Source organism: Pongo abelii, chromosome 21 (genome assembly GCF_028885655.2).
Source record: "Pongo abelii isolate AG06213 chromosome 21, NHGRI_mPonAbe1-v2.0_pri, whole genome shotgun sequence".
Lineage (NCBI taxonomy): Eukaryota > Metazoa > Chordata > Mammalia > Primates > Hominidae > Pongo > Pongo abelii.
In genome coordinates this window covers 3,141,044-3,166,524 of record NC_072006.2, presented here as the reverse complement: position 1 = coordinate 3,166,524, position 25,481 = coordinate 3,141,044, and the positions used below count along the sequence as shown (strand labels likewise).

Here is a 25,481-nt window from a genome sequence, read left to right as displayed (position 1 = left end):
TTGCTCAGGCTGGTGTGCAGTGGTGTGATCTCCGCTCACTGCAACCTCCACCTCCTGGGTTCAAGCGATTCTCCTGCCTCAGCCTCCCGAGTAGCTGGGACTATAGGGGTGTGCCACCACGCCTGGCTAATTTTTGTATTTTTAGTAGAGACGGGGTTTCTCCATGTTGGCCAGGCTGATCTCGAACTCCTGACCTCAGCTAATGCACCTACCTCAGCCTCCCAAAGTGCTGGGATTACAGGTGTTTTATATCTTTTAAAAGACTATTGGTCTTTATATAATTAGAAATTTATAATGAAGTATTTAGAAGTGATGTCTGGAATCAGGTGGATGAAACAGGCTGGTAAAATGATACTGCTGATTGAATCTGAGGGGTAAGTATTTGAGGACTCACCGCATGATTCTGCATCTGGATGGTTAACATTTGGGAAAAAAAATTTTAGAAAGGTTTCTGTGTATGAACTAAAGGCACACTTAGATTTGAGAAACACTCAGAAGAAACTACAATATTTTAAAACCATGTAGTTATGAATGTAAACAGAGAATTTAAAGTATGTAATAAGCCAAGTTTCTTACTAACGTCGTTTTTCGGTGATGGAGCACATTGATTTCAACTATGCTTTACTTTCTTTTTCACCACTGGTCATTTTATCTTTAAAACTGTATCTTTTCTTCATTTATTTCATTTTTATCAACACTAACCTTGATTATGTTAGAATTCTCCTTTAAGAAACAAGATCACTTTTTATTTGACCTGTACTCAATAACTTATCTATTTTTGAATACGGCTCTTTGTTGAGCATATTGATATGCAAGGGGTAGACCGAGAAAGACACTTGTACCTTCAAGTTGTCCTCAGTTGTTTTCAGACTTTCAGAGAATACACAAAGAGGGGATTGTCTGGAAGGACAAACTGCAAATGCACCAAGTTTTTAGAGAACTTTATAGGTAAAAGGAATTTGATGAAAACAGATGTGTAAAAAGTGTTTGTTTTCTAGAGTATGACATTCTCAGTTCTTGGGAAATGGGTGGCTGTGTTTCAGAAACAAACAAATAAAATCAAAATAGCAACAATAACAAAAACTGATAGACAACTTGCATGCAAACCACCTTATCTCCCAAACCTATTCTACCAAGGAGCTTTATGTCTGAGTATTTCTTATGGACTCAACTTCCTAAGAAGTTTCCAGAGAAGGATTTACCTACTCAAGTAGGTAAATACCTGCAGAGAATATCCTAGATGTATCTCCACAGCTGAAATTAACCAGACCAACTCAGAATCCTGGCAGCTATAATTGAATTCCCCTTTTAAAGTTAAATCTAGATCACTTCTGTTCCCATAAGTGCTACCAAATAGAGACTGTCTGACTAAGTAAATTCATTTTCTCTCAATCATCAGGATTTGTGATTAAATTACTTCATGTCTGTTGCAAAGAAAGTTGAGTTTTGCTCTTGTTAAAGCTCATGTTAATGATTCCCATTTTCAGGTAATTGGCCACTGAAGAAAGTAAAGACTGTTCTACACCTAAGAAGCAAGGACTCAATTACAGCACGTGTTACTATATTATATCATTTAAAATATTCAAAATTAATGGAAGGAATAAACACAGGCTAAAGGATGATTTAAAAAAAGAGTTAAATGCTGGTTTGAATCCTTACTTTTTAATATCACTTTTTAAAAATATTATTTTGTTTGTATGCCAAGTATCTACAAAATAAAACATCTCTTCAAGACCTTTAGATTTTATTTTTGATACCAGAAACATTTTTGGTGCGGAAGATATACCTTACTCATTTTTTCATACTCATGAAATGTATCTTTATTGGATTGTAGGCTTCTCCAATGATTTGTATAAGTTAATTTGATTCCCTGCACTTAATGCAATATTCTCAATCTGAATTACAGTTATATGGATGGAACTCGAATCCATTCCTATCAATCATCAAGCATATAAGAGGCTTTCCAGTAGCACTCAGTACGACAGTTGGAAATGAAAGAGACGGATTCCTTATACTTAAGTGAGATTCGTATGATTCAGCTTCACAGTGATAAAGCTACCTTTTCTTTGAAGGCAGAGCCGACTTGCTATGCTTTATTCAAATTTCATTGTAGAGGAAATATATAAATTTACTTCCAGGCTGGTTTCCCATCAAACCCTTGAATTCAACATTTGCATCTCAGAAAATAAAAAACAGACTAACAAATTCCCTTTGAATCATTGCTTATCCTCATACCTCTCATTTTCAAGGTTTCTTTCTTTTATATATGAATGTGATGAAGGATGTCACTCTGTTCACCAGGGTGTACCAGTGGCTTAGGCGGCTCACACAGCCAGCAAGCCTTTATAGAGGAAACACATATCCACTTGCATCAATGATGACTCTGAAATATGGTGCTGTGAATATTCTTCTAAATAGAGCAAAAGACTTGGAGGAGGTTACTTGTTTAAGTATTTCTTTCCTGCAAGTAACAGATGGAAAATCTTTAAATATTTTTTAGCTATTTTTTTTTAACTAGAGGGAGTAGAAGGAGAACAGACTGACTATGTCAAAGAAAAACAACTATGGGTACATATTAGAAAAAAAAAAGAGCTGGTAGAGGACTGCCCTTTCATATCCCGTAATGGCATTACCATAACAAGAGTATTCATATTTGTTTTGGGATGGAATAATGATGAATTTATAAAGTCACTGTATAAGTATAGAAATCTGTTGATGAAGAAGAGAAAATATAGTTAGCTTAGCCATGCATCTTCATCTGAAATAAAGTGGTTTGAAGCTGTCAGGGTTGAATTGATTGAGCTAAAGTGAACACACTATTTAAGTCTAAAACAAAAAAAAATTAGAAGAAACAGGAAGGTGATCATCCAGATAATATTCTCCCAGTTCACAAACAGAGAAGCTAAAAGTTCCCTGGAGTTCCCATGGAGCTAAAAGTTTGGTTGTTCTTGGAAGTGGTCAGAGAGGAGAGATAAATAAAGGAGCATCCCTAAATAGCATCCTAGATTTTCCTCATCTCCAGGAACAAGCTCAGGGTCTGGTTTAATGCAGTTTCGAGAGCTAGGAAGGAAGAAAAGATAAGGGGCTGCTGGAGGGCATTCAGGCAGGCTGACCATAGAAGAAGCAGAAAATGGGATTGAAATAAAGTATCCACAGTCCTTGGACAAGAAAATTAGGCTCATAATGTGGAGAGACCACTTCAGAGCTGGGAAAATGCTGCTATTACCTATTTCAAAAAGTTGCATTGCCTGAGCTATTAGGTTGGTGCAAAAGTAATGGCAAAACCCCAATTACTTTTGCACCAATCTAATAGTTTCCCAGGTTGCAATACACATGCTTGGCAGACAGGATCTTTGTCTGGACGCCCCAGAAGCTGACCCAAGTCAAAGATCTGGGGACAAGTAATTTATTTTGGAGATGATTGCAGAAAGCACAGTGAGGAGTGGGGAAGTAAGACAAGGAGGGAAGAAGGTCTTTAAAGACTGTATTAATTAGCGGTTTACCATTTTGGGCAACTGAGGCTCAAAACACTAGTGCCATTTGGAGACAGAATGAAGAACAAATCTTGGGATGTCCCTAAGTAGCCTGGAAACTGCAGCATTTATCTGTTCAGTCTCATCCATCACTGGTGGACAGTCATTCCTGGGGTGCTAACTCTCTTGCATTTCCATAGCCGGAAAACATTCTCAGGACTATATGGGAACTCTCTTTAGATAACCTCTGTGAGTGAGCCAATAGAATATCAATGGATTGAATACACCAGTTACAACATTAAAGAAGTGATTATAAGAAATAAGGAAATGTTATCTTGATATTGATTAATCTTCATGTATTCTATGGGATCTACAACTGAAAGAATTTCGAATTTCATCAGATAGGCTACTAAGATTCTTTTTTTTTTTTTGAGGCAGAGTCTTGCTCTGTCAGCAGGCTGGAATGCAGTGGCATGATCTTGGCTCACTGCAACCTCTTCCTCCCTGGTTCAAGCGATTCTCCTGCCTCAGCCTCCTGAGTAGCTGGGACTACAGGCACGTGCCACCAACCACCCCCTAAATTTGTATTTTGAGTAGAGACGGGGTTTCACCATGTTGGCCAGGGTGGTCTCCACCTCTTGACCTTGTGATCCGCCTGCCTCGGCCTCCCAAAGTGCTGACTCTTGTTCAGTTCTCTATAAAAATGATACATATAACAATAAGTTCTTCTAATTAGTGACTGTGTCAACTACCACACTAGCTGTTCTGTATCTTCTTCCACCTATTTAATCTGCAAAATAACACAGAGAGATAGCTATTGTTATTCCAATTTCACATGAGGTGCTGAAAGAGGAAGTAATTTGCTCAGTTTTATAAAATGGTGTAAAGGGAGATTTGAGTCCAAGTACACCTGATGGTAAACTCTAAGCCCTCTCCATATCACACTGTGTTACAAAGTATATCCAATTTGATGCAGTTTATATAAAATAGTGCAAATAGTTCAACTGGCAGTATAAAACTTAAATGGCACTCATTCAAGTTACCTTGTTTAGTGATATTTTAGGCAGTTTGTTAAAAATATAAAATAATGCATATGAGAAATCAAAATAGGAAAGAAAGGTGGTCTCATGGAAGTGCTTGCCTTCCTAGGAAAGAGTCGAAGCTAAATGGTCAATTTTAATCATTATTTGTATAATCATCCTTGCTGAAAATAAAAGTGCATGAACTATAGCAATTTGAAAACCAGTCAATGGAAAAAGTAGTTAGCTTTTTCCTCCTCGAGTCAGTATTTGTCAAACTTAAAAATTCTAAAGTATAGACAACTTTTCAGCCATGTTTTAAACTATTCCCCCAGTCTTTTTGACATAGGCTACCACCTGTCTGCCAGCAAAATTTGTATGCACAGCCCTTACCACTAAAAATGCATAAAAAATCCACATGCCCTGAGGGGTAACGGTGTGTGCAAAGCAGACAATTAGGATCCTATGTGCCTTCCTGTTTAAACCCCCCACAGAGCATGAAAAGCATTATATTCCCCTTCAACTTTCATCCGAGGTCAATGCTTCTAGCTATCATAATGAGGCCTGTTTGTTAAAAGAATGCACAGACACTTTTACAGTGAGTCCGCAGCATCTCCCTAGTTGATGAGTTCTTTATTGGTGAGATATAAGTTTTCCTATTTTGTAATGATATCTGCTTCCTTCCATGGTACTGTGTGCTACAGTTAGATGTGCCAAAGGGGCTTCTAGAACCTCAGAGCATAATTTAAAATCAAACATATCAAAAAAGGAGGATGACAATTCATTAATAATGACAAACACGATGTTCCCTTTGTTAAGAAAATCCATCATCTATGCTGTGAGCTTTTGACACGTGGAAGAAAACAGCAGACAGCCTGTATTCTATTTATTTTATTTTATTTTATTTTATTTTTATTTATTTTTTTTTCGGTGGGGGCGGAGGACAGAGTTGCTCTACCCTGTCACCCAGGCTGGAGTGCAGTGGTGCAATCTGAGTTCACTGCAGCCTCTACCTCCTGGGCTCATGCGATTCTTATGCCTCAGCCCCCAAATAGCTGGGACCACAGGTGCACACCATCAGACCTGGCTAATTTTTGTATTTTTAGTAGAGATGAGTTTTTGCTATGTTGGCCAGGCTGGTCTCAAACTCCTGGCCTCAACTGATCTGTCTATCTCTGCCTCCCAGAATGCTAGGATTGCAAGTGTGAGCCACCATGCCCGGCCAGACAGCCTGCATTCTGTCTGGCTTTGAGTTCTGGCTCTGTCGTTTGAAGAAATGTGACCCTAAAAAATTTTGTTAATCATTCTGTGCCTCAGTTTTCCAAACTGTGGGATGAGGATAATCGTAGTGTCCCCTTAAAAAGGTTATTATGGGAAATAAATGAATCATTATAGGTTAAGAGCTGAGAGCCACACATAACAAGCTGTGAGTACTTGAAAAAAATTTAATAGCTGGTGGCATACTTAAGTAATCAATCATGTCAGTCACCACAAAAATATATTAATTCTTTATGTACATGTGACACATTAGAGTTTGCAGATTTGATTTTGATCACCACACTAATGCTGTAAGGTGACCAGGCATTGCTATTATCATCCACCTTGAGGGAAAACCAAGTTGAAGCTCAGGGAATACAAGTTGCCTAATTTTCAAAGCTAGTTAAATGGAAGAACCAGACACTGAAAAGTTCTACATATGAAAATGAAACACAATACGGGGGGAACATACTGAATAATTTAATCTCTTATAGAGACAAGAACATTTTAGTATATGTATGTATATCCATTTACTTACTTTGAGATTTGTCGATCAGTATGTATATTTGTGTGCACATTTAGGAATACATTCATGGTTTGTGTATATTTGACTGCCTATATTCTAAACATTTGCACTTTAATTTTGTTTTTCCCTTAATTCATTTTTCCATGGGAAGCTTAATTTAAAGAGTGCTAAAGGACAAGTCATTTCTAGATCTTTTCAGTTTCTGGTTCTTCCATTTAACTAGCTTTGTAAATTAGGCAACTCATATTCTCAAAGCTTTAACTAGTTTCCACCCAAGGTGGATGATAACAGCAATGTCTGTTCACCTTATATCATTAGTGTGGTGATCAAAATTAAATCCTCAAACTCTAATGTATCACATGTACATAAAGAATTAATATATTTTTGTTGAGTCTGACATGATTACTTATTTTAAGAATGCTGTGAAAAAATGCAGTGAAATAAATGTTAGCTGTTACTTATCTTTTTCTTTTATTCTTTTTAGACAGAGTCTCGCTCTGTCGCCCAGGCTGGAGTGCCGTGGTGCAATCTTGGCTCACTGCAACCGCCGCCTCCTGGATTCAAGCAATTCTCCTGCCTCAGCCTCCTGAGTAGCTAGGATTACAGGCACATGCCACCAAGCCCGGCTAATTTTTGTATTTTTAGTACAGACGGGGTTTCACCATGTTGGTCAGGCTGGTCTCAAACTCTTGACCTCATGATCTACCCGCCTCGGCCTCCCAGGTGTGAGCCACTGCACCCAGCCTCTTTTTCTTATTAAAATTATAAATGATCGTAGGAGTTAAAAGGAGCGAGAAAATTTCCCACCAGTTCACTACAGGTAACTGAAGGAGTTTGAAGTAAATGGGTAATTTATCTATAAAGCTAAATATAGATGTGAATATGTATTTGCTGAAAGTTATAAAAATATTCTAAGAGTAAATACTATTTGATTTTCAGATTTATTTCCTTTGTTTTATTTATACACCTTTTCTGTTACTCTAGATACACACGGGTTAACTATATTCTATAATACGTAAAAATCAATAATATACCGTCAGAAACACAGGGATATAAAGATCTTAACAATTCAAAGCCTTGATAAGGTTTGATGTCTACTTTTATAAGGAATAACCAGTTGCATTTAAATAAGCCCTGTCTTCAGTATGCCTTTGTGTGTGTGTGTGTGTGTGTGTGCTTCTTTTGAGGTGAAAGTAAGAAAATGTCTTCTAAAATCCGTTACTATTGATCGATCAAAACACATTATACATGAAGACCAAAGTTGTCATCTCTAAGACCTCAACTTTCAATAAGAAAAAAATAGTCTTGTGAGTTATGTGATTTGTGTCTACTGTTAGTTATTCTATGTGATTGTAAAAGCTATCACCAGAATTGTTAGTGCAATTCCAACTTTTTTTTTTTTTCTTTTTGTGGAAAACGGGGTCTCACTGTGTTGCTCAGGCAGGGCTCCAACCACTGGGCTCAAGCTATCTACCCACCTCTGCCTCCCTAAGGTGTTGGGATTACAGGTGTGATACACTGCACCCAGCCAGTACAATTCTAAATAGGGAATGGAAAGGAAATTTAAGGAGTGTAAAGCTCTCTTAATTTTAAAAAAATTTTACAAAAAAGCAGTAAATATTCCCAGGACATTAGTCACTTCTTTTAGTTGTTGGCCTGCAGTGATTAATTTTTAGGCAATTAGTTTTTCCTTTTGTTCCCAAATCTCTTTCACTTTTTTCACATTTTTCTCTTCATCTCCCTCTTCACAGCCATCATTTCTCTCCCCAACCAATATTTTCCCAGGGGATTTTTAAAATCCTTTGGAAACTGGGAAGTCAAGTGTACTTGCATCTTCCTAAGAAGATACTTAATGCATGAAATATTTTGAAATGAATTATAATGCCACCCATTTTATATGAAGAGAATTCAAATCATCCTATTGTCAAGGATTAACTCAAATTATTATACTTCTTGACTTCTATAATTAATTTATTCAAATATTTTCTATATGGTTAATTTATACCAAACACTATCTTAGGTACTCAAAAAATAGCAGTATATGATGTGGGATTAAAAAGATACATATATAGTCTTTTTTCTCAAACGAGTCCCACCCAATATCTTTTTGTGAAATGTAGTTTAGAAGAAATGTGGTTTAGATGATTGGAAGATTGATTCACAATTCCACTTCGACCTAAGATTTCCTAGTATTGCTAGGTAATTTCAACAATGAAATACAAAAAGACAGATTACATTGGGCCATGAATTGGTTGCCTCTTGCGGTATGCTGGTAAATGTTCAACAACAGGCTTTTAACAAATCAAAACAAACAATAAATAACAAAACCAAAAAACCCGAAACAACAACAACAACAAAAGCCTCCAAATCCCTGAATGTTAGCATTTACTGTTTTCCATGGTGTAAATAGTCCCAACATAGCCAATTTCAAGCCACCCTGATGATCTCACTGAATTCAGAATTGAAAAAAAGATCAGCAGTAGCACACTATTTCACCATACAGCTACAAGACTATAAATAGCCTCAAAATCATACTTAATCATAACATTTAATAAAATAATTAGAAAGTGATGAGTTTTGAGTATTCATTACCTGCATTTTTAGTATAATTTATTTAGCTTTAAGTTTAAATTATTTAATTTATCATAATGGCTGTGTGTATCAATCTGTAGCAAATTTAGCAAACATTTAACAATTGGCTCTCATAAACTGGTACAAGCTGGCTTCAGCACACTGCCAGTTACATTTAGAGGTGGTCTGTAAGTCTTAAAACTTAGTAGAAGGATGACTCTGTGCTCCTGGGAAATGGGAAAAGGCCTCAGTTTGAACAGCATTGCTCCAAATCTCTTATTGGCATCAATTTTTAGCTCCCATCTGGCTTTCTTCTTCCCAGCAGGAGATTGCATCATGAATGCTTTCAAGATCTCTCTCCTTAGGCCTTCTCTGAGATACATAAATAGAATCCACTCTGAGTATTCCCCAAGAATAGTCCTGTTGGGCCTAGCCTCCCGGGCTCTATATCTCAGATACAAACCATTCTTGGGGAATACTGAATGCAGTACATACAGTACAGTCCAACTCAAAGGGAAATGTAATTAGGATATTTCACTACAAAGTTTGATGACTTATGCAGCTTTCTCCTCAGCTTTCTTTAGGGAGGCTTTGCTGTTGACCAGTGCTCCAAGATTCTTTTGTAGAAGATTCAGCATTTTCCTTGTGCTTGGGGGCATCTGCCTCATGGTCTTTATTCATCCAGTAAACAAATATTTATTGAGCACCTACTATTTATCTGGCATTGTGCTAGTTAATGGAGCTACATCAGTGAACAAAAACAGACGCTTACACCCTGGTGGTGCTTACATTCTGGCAAGGAAACAGGCATTACATTAATCAAACAGCCTCATTAATGTGTGCAAAAGAGTTTAGCAGGTGAGTCTAACATAATTAATGAAATCAGAGAGGTCTTCCCTAAACAAGCGTATGATGAGTTGAAATTTGAAAGATGGAGAAGAGTCTTAGATGAAGGAGAGTTTAATAAGAAGCACTTCAGGCAGTGGAGTAGCATGTTATGCAAATTTCTTGTGGTAGGAGGAAGAGCAGCAAGGATGAGAAAATTAAAAGCCAGTAGAGAAGGTTGGGTGAAATGAAGCTGTATAGGTAAGGAGCCAGATTCCGCAAGGAGGTAAGGTTTGTTCTTGTCAAGGCATTCTAAGCCCTCAAGCAAGGGGAAGCGACCAAATGGCTTTAAACGGGGGAAGGATGGAATGTGACTTGCTAGAATATGGGGGACAGATTTGGAGAGATATGTAAGAGGCAAAATCAGCTTGACTTGATGTTGGATTCAGTTTTGGGGTTGAAGAAATGGAGGTGTCAGTAATAACCCCTGGTTTCTGAACTGCATAACTGAGAGAAGGGAGTTGTAGTCAAGAGAGGCAGGGAGATCTGGAGAAGGACCCTGTTGGGGACGAGTACAGGGTACGATTATGATTATGAGTTTGGTTGTTGATATGCAAAGTCTGAGGTGCCTTTGGGGCCATACCTCCTTGCAGAACATAAATCTAAGTGGAAAGGTTTTATGTACCAGGGTATGGTATAGAACACAAAGCCCCTGATTTCAGTTTTATTCCAGATAGAAGTTCAAATACAGCAAAAGCAACTTGCAGAGCAAGATGTCAAGTAAATTTGTTACACATGCTCCTCTTCCATGGATTTCAGGTCATTGTTCTTTAATCCTGAAATTTTTTTCCCTTTGATTCTTGTGTTAAAGTCATTTTATATTTATCAAAATGTTGTCCAGGAGAGCCAAATAAAGTATGTGCATCAAAGAATGGTTTCTAAAGGGACTCAAAGAGAGGTGACACATTTTGGATAAATCTCTTCAGACGATGCATAATAACAAAGATGTCTGTGCATTGTTGCATTCAGTAGGGAAAGTGGATACTTGAAAATAAAGGCACTTTATCAAAAACATTGATTTCTAAAGCTATTATGTTTTGTGAACGTGGTTTTGAATAGTGATTTGGAACAAAAAAAGCATCTCCAAAGCGTCATGTATTAGATGGTCCTCTCCATATAACAAAAGAACTATAAATCACAGTCTTCCCTATAAATTTGATTTTCCCAAACCCAAGTAATTTGCAAAATTCTTAAATATTTTAGTATATTCAAGGCAACATATATAACAAAAAATCATTTAAGGACATTAGACAGAACAGTATGCAGCTTTTTAAAGTAATGTTTATGAAGAGTTTTAAAGAATAAGATACAATGCTTATGGTGCATTAGATATAAATACAACATTAAAAACGTGTACATATTTTAATTCTGGGCAACTATGAGCATTTAGAACAAAGACTGCAAGGAAATACAACGTAATATTAACAATGCTTATTTCTACATGGTGGAATCATAGGTGAGTTTTTTTCAGATGAAAGAAGCTTCTGAATATGAATTAATTGCATGCTCATAAAAAGTTCAAGCAATTTAGAAAATTAAATGAAATTAACTCCAGATCCCACTAGCCAGAAGCAACCATTAAAAACATGGTGGAGAACATCTTTCCAGACCAGTGCTGTCAACAGAAATTTTTGGTGATGCTGGGACTATTCCAAATCTGAGCTGTCCAATATGGTAGCCACTAGATACACATGGCTATTGAATACTTGAAATGTGGCTAACGCAATTTTTAATTTGGTTGAATTTAAATTAATTCAGATTTAAGTAGCAACATGAGGCCAGTGTCTACCAAGTTGAATGGTGCAGTTCTAGACATTTCTCTACATAAACACACATACACACACACACACACACACACACACACACAGAATTTTACATAAATAGAATCAAAGTAAACATATTTATTTGTAACTTGACCGCTTACTGATATACTGATAAAATATTTATAAATATAGAAATATATTTCCCTCTTAATTTGGTTCTGTAGTATTCTACTATATAGATGCACCATAATTTATTTAACACATTTCTCATCATTGGATAGGTTTTATTATTATAAACAATGCTTCAATGAGCATCTGTGTGTGTGTGTGTGTGTGTGTGTGTGTGTATATGTGTGTATATATATATAATTGAATACTTGAATGATAATTTACTTAGGATAAATTCCTGGTGTGTAATTGCAGGGCCAAAGGTATTGATATTTTAACTTATCATACCTATAGCATATGAGATCACCAACATGGGTTACTGACAATTTTTTTTATCTTTGACAGTCTGCTGAAAAATAATAGAATATCTTGTTACTGTTTTTATTTGTGTTTTAAAATGACTAGTTATTGGAAATATATCTTCTTATTTATTGGTCATTCACATGTCTTTTAGAGTAGAAACAGTTTGTTAAGGCTATAATCCCCCTATTCAAGTAGGATTTTTTTTTTCTTATTGATTTATAAACAGCTTTTTTTTTGGGCTGTTTAAGTGTTTATTGACCCTTTGCCTGATATATATGTGTAATATTTTTTTCAAATGTATCATTTGGTTTAATGTCAAATGATGTGGTATTTTCTCCTATAGAAATTTAATTTTTTTATATTTGGTTCTATCAATATTTTCACTATAATTTTTCTGATTTATTGCCATGTATAAAAAAACTTTCCTTACCTTGACATTATAAAAATATTCAATTTACAGGAATTTATTTTCTCTTCATCATTTTATGTACTTTATAAATGCTTACAAGACCATGAACTCATTTCCTTACTATAATATTAAGAAAAATATAAAAATAAAATCAGTTTTCAAAACAACTAAGAATCAAGTTTTCTTTTCAGTGGGAACTTGTGCTGATAGTTTCTTTTCAATCTATACATAAGGACTTACAAATGCTAAACCTTTCATAAGAATCTTATGACATGGATTGAAAGTTACATATTAGCACGGAAGGGAGCCATCTATTAGACTGTATTCTGAATTTCCCCTTGTGAGGTATTTATAATACACACAGGCATGCTAAACAGACACGGCTAATGTCCCTGAAGTTCAGTACCCAAATGTTGTCCATTGTTAAACTCATCACCCCCAGAGAACCCTAAAATGGCTCTGCAATTGTTATGCTCTAATACCTGAGCACTTGAATAAAAATATCATAATTGATAGGGTGGTCATTGATGTCATTTTATATGATTGCTGTTTAGGCTAAGTGTGTGGCACACAATTCCTTATACATAGAAGAAATTATGAATTCAGCATGGTATTGGACAGTACTGGGCACTTCTTGTGGTGCCTTTCGACATATTATTTTTTCTTTTAAATAAATAAAGAGACGAGCATTTAGACATTTCATGTATGCAATAGAGCCAATATCCACAGTTCCAAGCTCTACTGCTTTATCATTAAAAATAAAGCAAACAGAATGGGCTTGTACCCACCCACACATCTCACATCCAGATCTGTCTCTGCTCACTCGTGTGTTAAGCTGGGCCATGTTAGGGTAACACTGAAATGTGGTTATCTAGTTAGAACCCCAAATTCTTCCTGAAAAGTCATTAACAGATGGTGACTTTCTTCAGATTGTCTCAGAAATCTGAAGGACACCCGCAGATGTCCTTCTTGTGGGTACAGCTCGGGGTAGAGTATTTGACTTCAGAAAATGTCCTTTTTATAGAAAGAAGTATGGCTGTGTCTTTAATTAGGTTGGTAGTTCCATTTTTGTGTAATGAAGCTCTGCTAGGGAAGGGGCTTTAAGCTCTCAAGAGCACAGGGGAGGCTATGGAAACCTAAACAACCTGATACACGTGGCTCAATCAGTAACTGGGGCAGAAGGGTCTAAGGTAATCTACAGATTTATGGGGTTTAGTGGATGCGCAATAATCCAATGCACCTATGGAGCACAGGACATTTAATCCCTATGGAATATGTAACCCAGAGTGTAGTTGGACTTCCTGGTGAAACCTCTGGAATTTTACTACAGGGAGTTGGGTTGAGCAGTGAAACAACCATTGTTGCTATGCCACCCTTCCTCCATCCAATGGACGGCAAAGATGAGGGCTTGAGAGCTGCCTTCTTCAAAGCTGACTTGTGGATCTTTATGTCATAGAATCCCAGGAAAACTCGGAACATCTACTGAAGCGACCTCTCCTACAATAATTGATTCACTTATATGCAAATGAATGTTCCAGGAGCTCTACCAATACCATAAACATACTTTTTCATTTGTGTTTTTTATTCATTCAACAAACTTTATGCCTTTATTGCCATTTTCTATACCAGGGTTATGTTTATGAATGTGGCACAGTCTTTGCCCTCAAGCTTCTAATGATCTGGTAGAAGAGAAAAATATGTAGATCCTTTTAGGATAAAGGGATAAATGCTTTTGGAGCACAGAGGAAGGCCAACTAACTGTTTTTAAGGAAGTTACAAACTTCCTTAAAAGCTAGTTGGTTTTTCAACAGAGAAAACTTGAGGTGACTATATCTCTAGTTTGTTTTTTTTATCCTTTTAGAGACAGAGTCTCCCTCCATCACCCAAGCTGGAGTACAGTGGTACCATCACAGCTCACTGTAGCCTCTATCCCCCGGGCTCAAGAAATCTTCCTGCCTCAGCCTCCCGAGTAGCTAGGACTGCAGGCATGAACCACCATGCCCAGCTAATACATCTCTTAAAAGTTTGCAGATATAGAAATAGTGCCAAGGGAATGTTCTTAGTATTTCTCTTGGAAATACTAGGAGAATTGATTGAAGAGTCCCTGAATATTTCCTGCACAGTCAATAAAACTCTGTAAACTATTTCATCAATGAAATATTTTTTAGTTGATATTACTAGGCCTCCTGGTTATCCTAGTCCTTATAAAGAAATTGTTTTTATAGGCTCAAGAAGTAAAAAACATGAGATAGCCATGCTTTTAGAACTGAAAGGACTTTTTTTATTATTAAAATAAAGTTATAATACAGGCTTCTTACATTTTAAGGTAATCAACCCAGACTGACTAGGTAACTTGATGTGAATGAACTGACTATAGTGGAAGCCTTTTTTGGTGATCCCTTTATTAACAATACTGATGTCGTTTTAATTTTAAACCTTACTTAAGAATTTTTCAACACTTAGGCTTAAGCTTATCAAAACCAAAGTATTTCCCTGCATTTTGAAACTAAGAATTAAAGAAGATGGCGCCCAATGGTACCATTTTAGTTTCTTGTATACATGTTTTCTTAGCCTTCAAAACACAATATTTTTTTCTTTAAAATAGAATTTTACATTCACAAAGAGCTTGGCACATATATACATGTCAACCTTTATCCCACTTCATCATTTCATCCTTACCTTCTATAAATAAAAAGTAAAATAAATAAAAGTAAAATTTTAAGTATAAATTTCCTTACTAATATAAATCCTAGGTTGATTTTCCTAGAAAACCTGAAAAGAGATACATTTCTTAGATATTTATAGTTTACCATTTATTTAAGATTTTTCTTTAAATTAGCAAATTTCATACATTAAAATATGTTTATTTAAAATAAAACTTCTCATCACTATCGTAATGAGCTTGGACCCTTACCTCACACTACATGCGAAAATCAACTTGAAATTTATCATAGACCTAAATGTAAGAGCTAAAACTCTAAAGATCTTAGAAGAAAACCTAGGTATAAGTCATTGAGATCTTGGGTTAGGCAATGGTTTCTTACATAACCAAGAGGACAAGTAACAAAAGAAAATATAGATAAATTGAACTTTATAAAAAACAAAAACTTCGTGCTACAAAGGACACTATCAAGAAGGTAAAAAGACAACAAAGAGAATGGGAGAAAATATTTACGAATTCTATCTGAAAGGAATTTATCAAATAAACTGCTGGTGGGAAGGTAAAATGTCACAGTCAATTTGGAAAACAGTTTGCAATTCCTTAAGATGTTAAACACAGCCATCATATGACCCAGCAATTACACTCTTAGGTATATACCTACGAGAAATGAAAACATGTCCACACAAAAGCTTATACCTGAAAGTTCATAGCAGCATTTTTCATAATAGCCAAAAAATAAAAACAATCCAAATGTCTATCAACTGATAAATGGAAAATCAAATATGGTATATACATGCAATTGAGTAATATTTGGCAATTAACAGCAATGAAGTACTGTTATATGCTACAACATGGATTAACCTTGAAAACATTATGCTAAGTGAAAGAAGCCAGTCACTGTATACCAGGTATTAGGTTGGTGCAAAAGTAATTGCAGTTTTGGCCATTACTTTCACAAGCAAAAACATCAATTATTTTTGCACCAACATAATATTATATGATTCCATTTATATGAAATTTCTAGAATAGTTAAACACATAGAGACAGAAAGATAAATGGTTACCAGGGTCTGGGAAGAAGAAGGAAGGAAGAGTGCTTATTAACGGGTAGGGGGTTTCTTTTTGGAGTGATGAAAACATTCTAAAATTATATACTGATGCTCATTTTACATCTATGAATATACTAAATATACTAAAAATCACTGAATTGTTCACATTAGAAGGGTTAATTTATTGGTGTGCAAATACAGATATTCACCCTAAAGTACCTGTGCACCCTTTGTGATGTGTATACCATACTTTCAAAAAAGTTGCTTCAGAACACATGTATGAGGCTGGCCATGGTGGCTGACACCTGCAGGTGGCTGACCACCTACTTAGTGGGCTGAGGCAGGAGGATTGCTTGAGCCCAGGAGATTGAGATTTCAGTCAACTATGATGGCACCACTGCCCTTAAGCCTGGTTGACACAGCACGACTCCCATCTCTTAAAAAAAAGAACCATGTGTAAATCACGGAATTCAGTGTGTTGGAAGAAAACTTCAAAATATTTTTACTCTTGACAGATGCTCAAGTTTTCTTGGCCTAATAATAGGTGGTAAATTGAAGAGAAAAAAGATGATTAAAATAGCAGAGACTGACTAGATAGATGCGTTGCGTTGGAGTCAGCAGTTATAACATGCACAATTTTTGAAGAACACATTTAGCTTGGCATGATGACTTTTAATTCTTAACTCTTGAACTGTACCTCACTATTCTTGCCTCATCCAAGTGCTGGAGCATTTTCAAACTTTTAATCTCCTCATTCTGATGCTCTAAGTCACAAATATTAATGTTTGAACCATGTCTTGTATTTTTGGGAAATGTATAGTTATGACATAAGTCAATCTATTAGGTTGGTGCAAAAGTAATTGCAGCTTCTGCCATTGAAAGTAATGGCAAAAACCGCAATTACTTTTGCACCAACCTAATAAAATCTGTAGCCTCATCTCCAATAGCTAAGACTATTTTTGCTCTGTTGACATGCCTACTGCATATATGAAAAGTTGGAGGAAATTAACACTTTCAAATCAATAAAATTTTTCTTATTTTGGCAGGGAATAAGAGAAAGGCATTTAACTTCCCCTTAGCTCCGAAAGCCCTAGGGATGCTAGGGCCAGTTTGCTAGGGTATATTTAAAAGATTAAGATGCTTATATTTATACATCTCAATACATTTCAGGAGCTAATAGTGCCAAATTACAGAGGCCATCACTGTTGTGCAATTGATGATTGCTGCAGTCTTCTGATTATGGTAAAATAGTGAATTCATTCAAATTTAAGAAACTATAATTAAAATAAAGCTCTATCTGGAACCCAAATAATTACCTCTAATATTTTTATTTCTTATCTTCATTCCTTCATTTATTTATTCAGAAAATGTTTGAGTTGCTACACTGTGCATGTTGCTATGCCAACTGACTCATATTTGTGTTTTCATAAAACACATTTATGAAACATTTTATAAAAGGCATTAGTGTCTTATGCAGGAAAATACCCTATAAATCTAAGTATCCTTATCTAAATATCAGGAACTATTTTCTTATTTGAATTATTTAACAGATGTCACATGATAATGTAAAGCTATCTAATTTGGGTGAGGAATGGGACGTTACATGATAAAGTATGTTTTGAGGCAAAACAAGTTTGCCCTGTGGGTATACCCTTTTCCTTGAAGCCAGAGTTGATTTCCAGCTCATTTTAAAGTCCATTTAGGACCTTGAGTAAAGAGAGTAATTTTGTTTATCAACCACATGGTAGAGCCCCAAATCTTTACAGAATCCCAAAGCTCATTTTCAAAGAAATTCTAAATTTGCATGTGATATTAGGTCCTAGACTATGTAAAAATGGAAGCTTTTAAGTTACACGTATGACTTAAATTTTATGCTCTCTCTAGCTATTTTAAACATGTATTTATGGGTTTATTTTTTAAAGAAATAACATGCATTCATTAAAGAGCACAGAATGCATTAATTTTAAGTATGCAACTTGATGATGTTTACATTTTACACATCTTGTAATCACACCCAAGTACGTAGAGATAGAGTACACACTCCCAGCTCCCTGTATATTCTAGTCATTAAAAAAATTGTTGGACGAGTAAAAATTGTATATATATATGGTGTACAACATGATGTTTTGATATATGTATTCACTGTGGAATGGCTAAATCAAGCTATTTAACATGAGCATTACCTCATATCAGTTTCGGGGATCATTTTTATATCTAACTTTTAAAAATTCTAATTCTTAAATTTCTCAATCTATTCATTTTTAAAATCATTCTGACTATATCCATTCATTCACTCACTCATTCATTCAATACATATTTAATGAAGGCAAAACATGTGTCAGGCACATGTAAATAATGCATATAATGCTTAGAGGTAGAAGAGCAATAAACAAACAACTGTAGTGAACAAAGGAGATATACCTAATGCTAAATGACAAGTTAATGGGTGCAGCACACCAGCATGGCACATGTATACATATGTAACTGACCTGCACATTGTGCACATGTACCCTAAAACTTAAAGTATAATAATAATACAAATAAAAAAAGAATATTTCAGAGAAGAAGTCAATGATGAAAATAAAATGGGGTAAGGTAAAATAATGAGTGGATTGGGGTAGGAACATTAGATAAAAGAAAAGGGGGCTACACCAAAGTCTGGAGAAGAGAAGAAAGTTCCAGGAGGTGCTGATACCCTGGGGTGGGAATGGATTGGCTTGCTCCGGGAACACAGAGTCCAGACAGGCTAGAACATAGCAAGAGAGCGGCACAGTGATCTGTGATGAGGTGGTTGGGGCAAAGGGCCAAGTCACAAGGGCTCTTAGAGGGATGGAGTTTAGATTTCTATTTGAAACACAAAAGAAGTCTGTTAGGTTTAATGCAGGGGAGTGAAATGATTTAATTCATATTTTTGGAAGATCACTTTGTCTGCCATGTGCAAAACTGGAGGCAGGAAGCCAATTAAGAGGCTATTTCAATTGAGTCTAGTTCATGGATGTTGGACTAACGTGAGGTCTACGGAGATGGAGAGAAGTGGATGTGTTGGATGTAATTTGGATATGGAGGCAACAGGCCTGGCTGAGGAATGGGATGTGGGACTGTGGTAAGCAGTGCTAAGGTAAAGAAAGAAATTCAGGAGAATTCCCCAGTTTTGGCATTATAAATGGGGGGTACTGTGTTATTTATCAAGCCCGATATTAGGGAAAGCTATGGATTTAGAATTGGGAACCATCTCCTGTCTAAACTGTTAGAACAACTCCCTTATTGGTGTCTACTTTTAGGCATGGTCCCCAACATTTCATTCTAGAATTATAGCAATTAACAAAACTGATCCAAAAGAAAGGGAAATTTTTAACAACAGATCAAAAATTAAGAAAGACCTTGAAATACTTTTTGAAGTGTTGTTTTCAATAAATGTTTAGGGCTCATAAAGGTTTGAGAGAAATTCTGTCAATCTATCACAACAAGGATAAATTCTACATTTAGTAATAAAATAAACAGATGCAGAACTTTTTAATTTTATGAAGCCATCAAGTCCCTCATTCAAAGCCTGACAGAACTGATGTAAGCACAGACAACATAGGCCATCTCACTTACAAATATAATTGTAAATATCCTAAAAAAGACACTAGCATATTGAGTTGGGTAGATAGGGCACTAATAATAATTGTAATCATACTAGTGGTAGCATTAAGGCACTAATAATAATTGTAACCATACTATCGGTAGTCATATAATATTGATGAAGTTTATTCTGTGTCAGGCACCTTGTGGATTTTTTTAAATCAGCTTTTGGAGGGAGATGCTGTTACTGGCTTTCTTCTTTTAGAGGAGGAAATGAAGGCACAGAGAGGTTAAATAACTTGCTCTGTTTATGCCCCTAGTTGGATAAACTTATTTTGCAAATCCATGGAGAAAGTACTGTGTTATTTAATAAATGATAAAAAAATGTTTTAACTGTTTGGAAAAATTGACTTAGATCTTTTTACTGTCTCACAGATCACATTGATGTTCAAATAAAGAGTTAAATGTAAACAACAAAACCATGATGATGAAACTGTAGGAAAATTTGTATATAATATTGGAATAGGAAGGCAACAGTATGAAAGAGAACACTAAACATAAAATGTTTACAATAGCAAAGTCATGGAATCAAGCCAAGTGCCCATCAGTGTATGACTGAATAAAGAAAATGTGCTATATGTGTGCTGTGGAATACTACACAGCCATGAAAAGAATGAAATCATTTCTTGTGCAGCAAAATGGATGAAATGGACGAAGCTGGAGGCCATTATCCTAAAAGAAATAACTCAGAAACAGAAAATCATATACCACATGTTCTCACTTACAAGTGAGAGCTAAACCATGGGTACACATGGACAGAAAGATGACAATAATAGACACTGGGGACTCCTAATGTGGGGAGGATGAGAGGAGAGTGAACATTGAAAAATTACCTATTGGATATGATATTCACTTTTTGGGTGGTGGGTACACTAGAAGCCTAAACCTCAGCATTATGAAACTTGTCCATGTAACAAATCTGCACATGTACCCTGAGTCTATTTTTCAAAAAAGAATGAGAGCTTTTTTCTTTAAAAAAAAAAAAAACACCAAACATAAAATACATGTTAAAATCAAAATTAACAAAAATACAATAAACTGGAAGAACTATTTGACAAAGAGGTTGATGTTTCTAGTATAAACAGAGATACTACAAATCAATATATTTGACAAATAATCAGCAAAAGCAGAAAATATAGGTGTAAGGTTGTTATATTTTAAAGAAAAACGAAGTAATAAGTGTGTCCAATTACAGGGAATTCAAAATTAATCAAGTGAACTATGTCTATAGGTGGAAATACTATATGGCCTTAAAATGATATTGATATTGTAGAAGAATATTTCTTGTTAAGAAAAAAAATCTGATCTGGTAAGGGAAAATAGGTTTTAAAATGGAATATGCTGTTATGTTATTAACTATACTCTGTATATGTGTGATATGTGTTCACACATACATATATACTCTCTCAAGATACAACAGATTTTACTTCTCAGTTCTGACAGTAAGGGAAATTGTTTTTTTAATGTATTTTATTATATTTTCCGGTATTCTATATAGTAATGTATTATGTCTATAATAGACGTGTGTGTGGGAGATTACAGGGTTATACAGTAAAATAAAATGTTACTTCAAGCCTTAATTGATTTATGTTTTATACATTTAGTGAAACTTCATAGGATTAGGGTTTTTTAAAAAATAAATTTACTTAAAAAAATCCCCAGTGATATTTATAACAAATATATTCAGTAGCTAACAAACCCTGTACCCAGAAAGGACAACACCCAAGACCTTTGTGTTGCACAATTCCAGGAGGCATCCTCAGATCATATTATAAAATAAAACATTCTATATTACATTTCATAAGAAATAAAATTCTATTCATACAATACAATGTGGATAGACCTCTTGAATTGCCCAACATGAGGGTGGAGGTACTATAAGATATTGCCTGAAATTTAATTTTAAAAGCCTGGTTTTTACTCTTCCTGCCGCTTTTATAGTCTTCACCCTAGCAATGACAGACAACCAAATAATGCTTTCCCTTGTTTTGCTTGTAGTTGAAAACTGTTGTTTGGCTGATCAAGAAATTCTAATGAGAAACTTTCCATGAAAAGCACTCAAATCACAGCTTTACAGATACTCTGTTTTATATGTTTACTTGGGAAACCTTAGTAATTGTGTAATTAGAATGCATCATATCATATGTGTAAAAAAAGAATTAGGACGTACTCAAAATAAGAATGATTAAGAATTGGAAATTGTTTAATTGTTTAATTTGCAGATCTCTTTAGACTGGCACATCTAAAACACTTGAGTTTCATTTATATTACATATTTTTTAAACTAGGTGAAATTTACATAACATAAAAGATCAAAGTAACCTTTTTTTTTTTTTTTTTTTTTTTTTTTTTGAGATAGGGCCTTACTCTGTTACTCAGGCTGGAGTGCAGTGGTATGATCTTGGCTCACTGCAACCTCCACTTTCCGGGTTCAGGAGATTCTCGTGCCTCAGCCACCCAAGTAGCTAGGATTACAGGCACATACCACTATACCTAGCTAATTTTTGTATTTTTAATAGAGACAGAGTTTCGCCATGTTGGCCAGGTTGATCTCAAACTCCTGGCCTCATGTGATACACCTACCTCAGCCTCCCAAAGTGCTGGGATTACAGGCATGAGCCACCACACCCGGCCAATAGTAATCATTGTTAAAGTGAAGAATCCAGTGGCATTTAGTATATTCACAAGGTTGTGCAACCACCACCTCTATCTAGTTCCAAAATACTATTAACACCCCAAAATAAAATTCTGTACCCATTAAGCAGTTGAAATTACCCACTTTGACCTGTCCAACACGAAGGATCATAAAATTGAAAGCTGTTAATGTTAAGTGGTAGAATTATTGGTTAGTGTCAAGTTGAAATACAAATTTACAAAAGTGGTTCTCAAACTTAGGTGTGCATCAGAATTACCTGGAGGATTTGTTAAAACACACATTGCTAGGTCCAACCCCAGAGGTGCTGATTCTGTGAGGTAAGGCCTGAGACTCTGTATTTCTAACAAGTTCCCAAGGGACGCTGATGTTGTTGGTCTAGGGACTGAGAGAAACACTGATCTGTGAATTTAGACACAGCTGAATTGACAAGCATGGCCCCTGTGTTGAAGGCTCCCTCCTCTTTGTAGAGAGAGCAGTGGCCCATTTGGAGCCAGCTGGTGATGCTAAAACCCACACCCTGGGATTACAAGAAAGGTCGTTTGAATTGTATCTAGGAGTCACACTTTAGGCAAAGTGCAAATGTTAACCCGATTTTGGATGGGAGCCACTTTGACAACCTTAAACATTGAACTCAGCCATGGATTTAGAGGGATGTATATGAAAGAGGGATACTTGATTCCCGAGATGTATTTTTAGTTATAGGTGCCATTCAGAGAGAGTTAAAGTCAATGAGAAAAAAGAAAAGAAAATCTTATATTTCTTTTCTGGCACATTTCTTTAAATAACAAGTATGCTAACTTTGAGAGAAAATAGAATTTATTTTTGCTAGAGCATTTGTCCTGTTTTTCATACACAGTAGACCTTCATTTTCTGTGTTTCGGTGTCCTTAATATAATGCAAATCATCCTGCTGTACAAACCATGTGATACTTTAACAATGAGTTTTATATATCTGGGGCTTTACAAAAGTAAGCAATGCTAAGGACAAAAAAACTAGACAAACAAAATGCTGGGCTTCTACCAGAGGAGCTTCAACTGCACCACAACTCTGAACGCCAGCTCTCCTTCAAACATCCATTTAGGAAAATTTTATTGCTTGGTAAGAACAGGAACTTTCTCAACTAACATATTCTCTTTTAACTATGCTTTCAGCTTCTCTTTCATAAGCCACAGAAATTAAACTCCCTTTAAATAGAAAGGCCTACCTATTTGACATCACTGTAATTAAAGCAGCGTAACTCGCAGCACACAGGTTTTCTAAATCATCAAGAACAATAGCTCAAGAAGAGAACAATTAAGCAAAATTTTGAACACTTTTTCAAGCACTCGCTCTGCTTGCCCTTTAAATGACAGAGACTTTTCTGTTAATATTCTTTGACCTGAATGCATTCCTCAATTAGGATTCTGAAGAATTTGATTGGGTTTCAGCTAGAATCTGTAACCTCTGGTTAATCATCGTGTATTACACAGCTTGTGGATAAAATATATTTGGACAGGGATAGATAAGTCTATTCATGTTAATTCACCATTGACATTCAGGGTTTAGTTCAATTTTCAGAAATGATGATATCCCTGGCATTTCAGCAAGCCTATTTTAATCAATATCTCGACACCTCTTTAAAATACCATTTTGTATTTTATACACCTGCTTTAAATTAAGGCAGTTTAAGGTCTGTTATAAAAGCCTCTATTCTAGGAATATCAAGAGTCAACCTTGCTTTTGATTTAAAAAAACTTGGTGTTGGTGTCATATACTCTTCTTTATTTAGAATATCCATCATTATGGGTATTGGAAAATTATACTTTGTCTCATAGGTTCAGCTTTTCAAACTAGTCTCATGAGAGAACTTTAATTCTTTTCTGAGGCTAGAGAAGATGCTGCCCAATGGAAAATACATTAAGTGACATTGGAGGACCATCAGATATCCTAAAATGTGGAAGCCATCAAGACCTAAGAGATAAAAGGGTGATGATGGTGAAGGTGTTGGTGCTTCAAGGGAGGGAAAGAGGAAGGGATTGATAGACAGAGCTGTAGAAGAAAACAGCCGCAACACTTCCAGAACAAGCCTTGTCTCAAAACAAGGGGAGATCATACCAGTTAACACTAGCAGGTTTAGACAAATTTTCCATTTCAGACTTGGCTCTCTATCAATGTTTCGTAGCTTTCTAGCAAACATTAATCCATCTGCTTTACTAAAGTGCAAAGAAAACTTGCTCAGAGGTGTTCTAGTTTAGGAATGAATAACCTGGGTGAATCCTGGCTTTGCACATCACAGCCATGCTAGTGGGGGCAGTCACTCAAATTTTCCATTTCCTCATCTACACAAGGGCTCAGACAGTACCCTTCAGAGGCTTACTGCTTAGCAGTCAGTGATCAGTACAAATTAGCACATAGGAAGTGCTCAAGAAATGTTAGCTTTTAACATTTCTGTTATTACCATTATTATTTTTAAACCCATAATATACATTTTCACAATGGGCATCACAAGTCTGGGAAATAAATTAAAAACCAACTCACACATTCTCACTTATAAGTGGGAGCTAAATAATGAGAACACACAGACACATAGAGGGAAACGACACACACTGGGACCTATCAGAGGGTACAGGGTGGGAGGAGAAAGGGGATCAAGAAAAATAACTAATGGATACTAGGCTTAATACCTGGGAGATGAAATCATCTGTATAACAAACCCCCATGACACAAGTTTACCTATGTAACAAACCTGTGCATATACCCCTGAACTTAAAATAAATGTTAAAAACACCCTCAATTTTCTCTCTACTTCTTTGGCATGTTTAGGTTATTTTTAGCCTCTTAACAGTCTTCTTTTGCTCCTTATATTTTGTATAGACATATTAACTGCCTTTAAAAAATCTATGTCTTTGTATTACGCCTAAGATGCATATGTTATGTAGTCTATATATACTTTTGAATGAAAATTCACAGATGCATCTTTAAAAAGGCACCTCGGTGTTAGAATATGGGACACAAAATTTAAAAACAATTCAAAGGTTTGTAAATTGATTTATTCCTTTAAGAAATGCCTTTTTATTAAACACCTAATTTGGGCAAGGAACTCTGTTATCTAAGAATGAATTAGAGATGTGCTTAGTGT

The 25,481-nt window shown here is 35.6% G+C and overlaps 1 protein-coding gene and 1 long non-coding RNA gene across 5 annotated transcripts in view; one reads left to right on the top strand and one right to left on the bottom strand.

Moving 5' to 3' along the window:
- LOC129052067 (uncharacterized) overlaps window positions 1-1,656 on the top strand; it is a 30,050-nt gene extending 28,394 nt beyond the window's left edge. For both annotated transcript variants that reach the window (XR_008516802.2, XR_008516801.2), the window contains exon 5: window positions 1,488-1,656. This is a non-coding gene — a long non-coding RNA (uncharacterized LOC129052067). The remainder of the gene's footprint in view (window positions 1-1,487) is intronic.
- The window catches only part of PLCB1 (phospholipase C beta 1), a 750,426-nt gene that overhangs the window by 258,030 nt on the left and 466,915 nt on the right, over window positions 1-25,481 (bottom strand). The gene's annotated exons all lie outside the window — the stretch shown is intronic.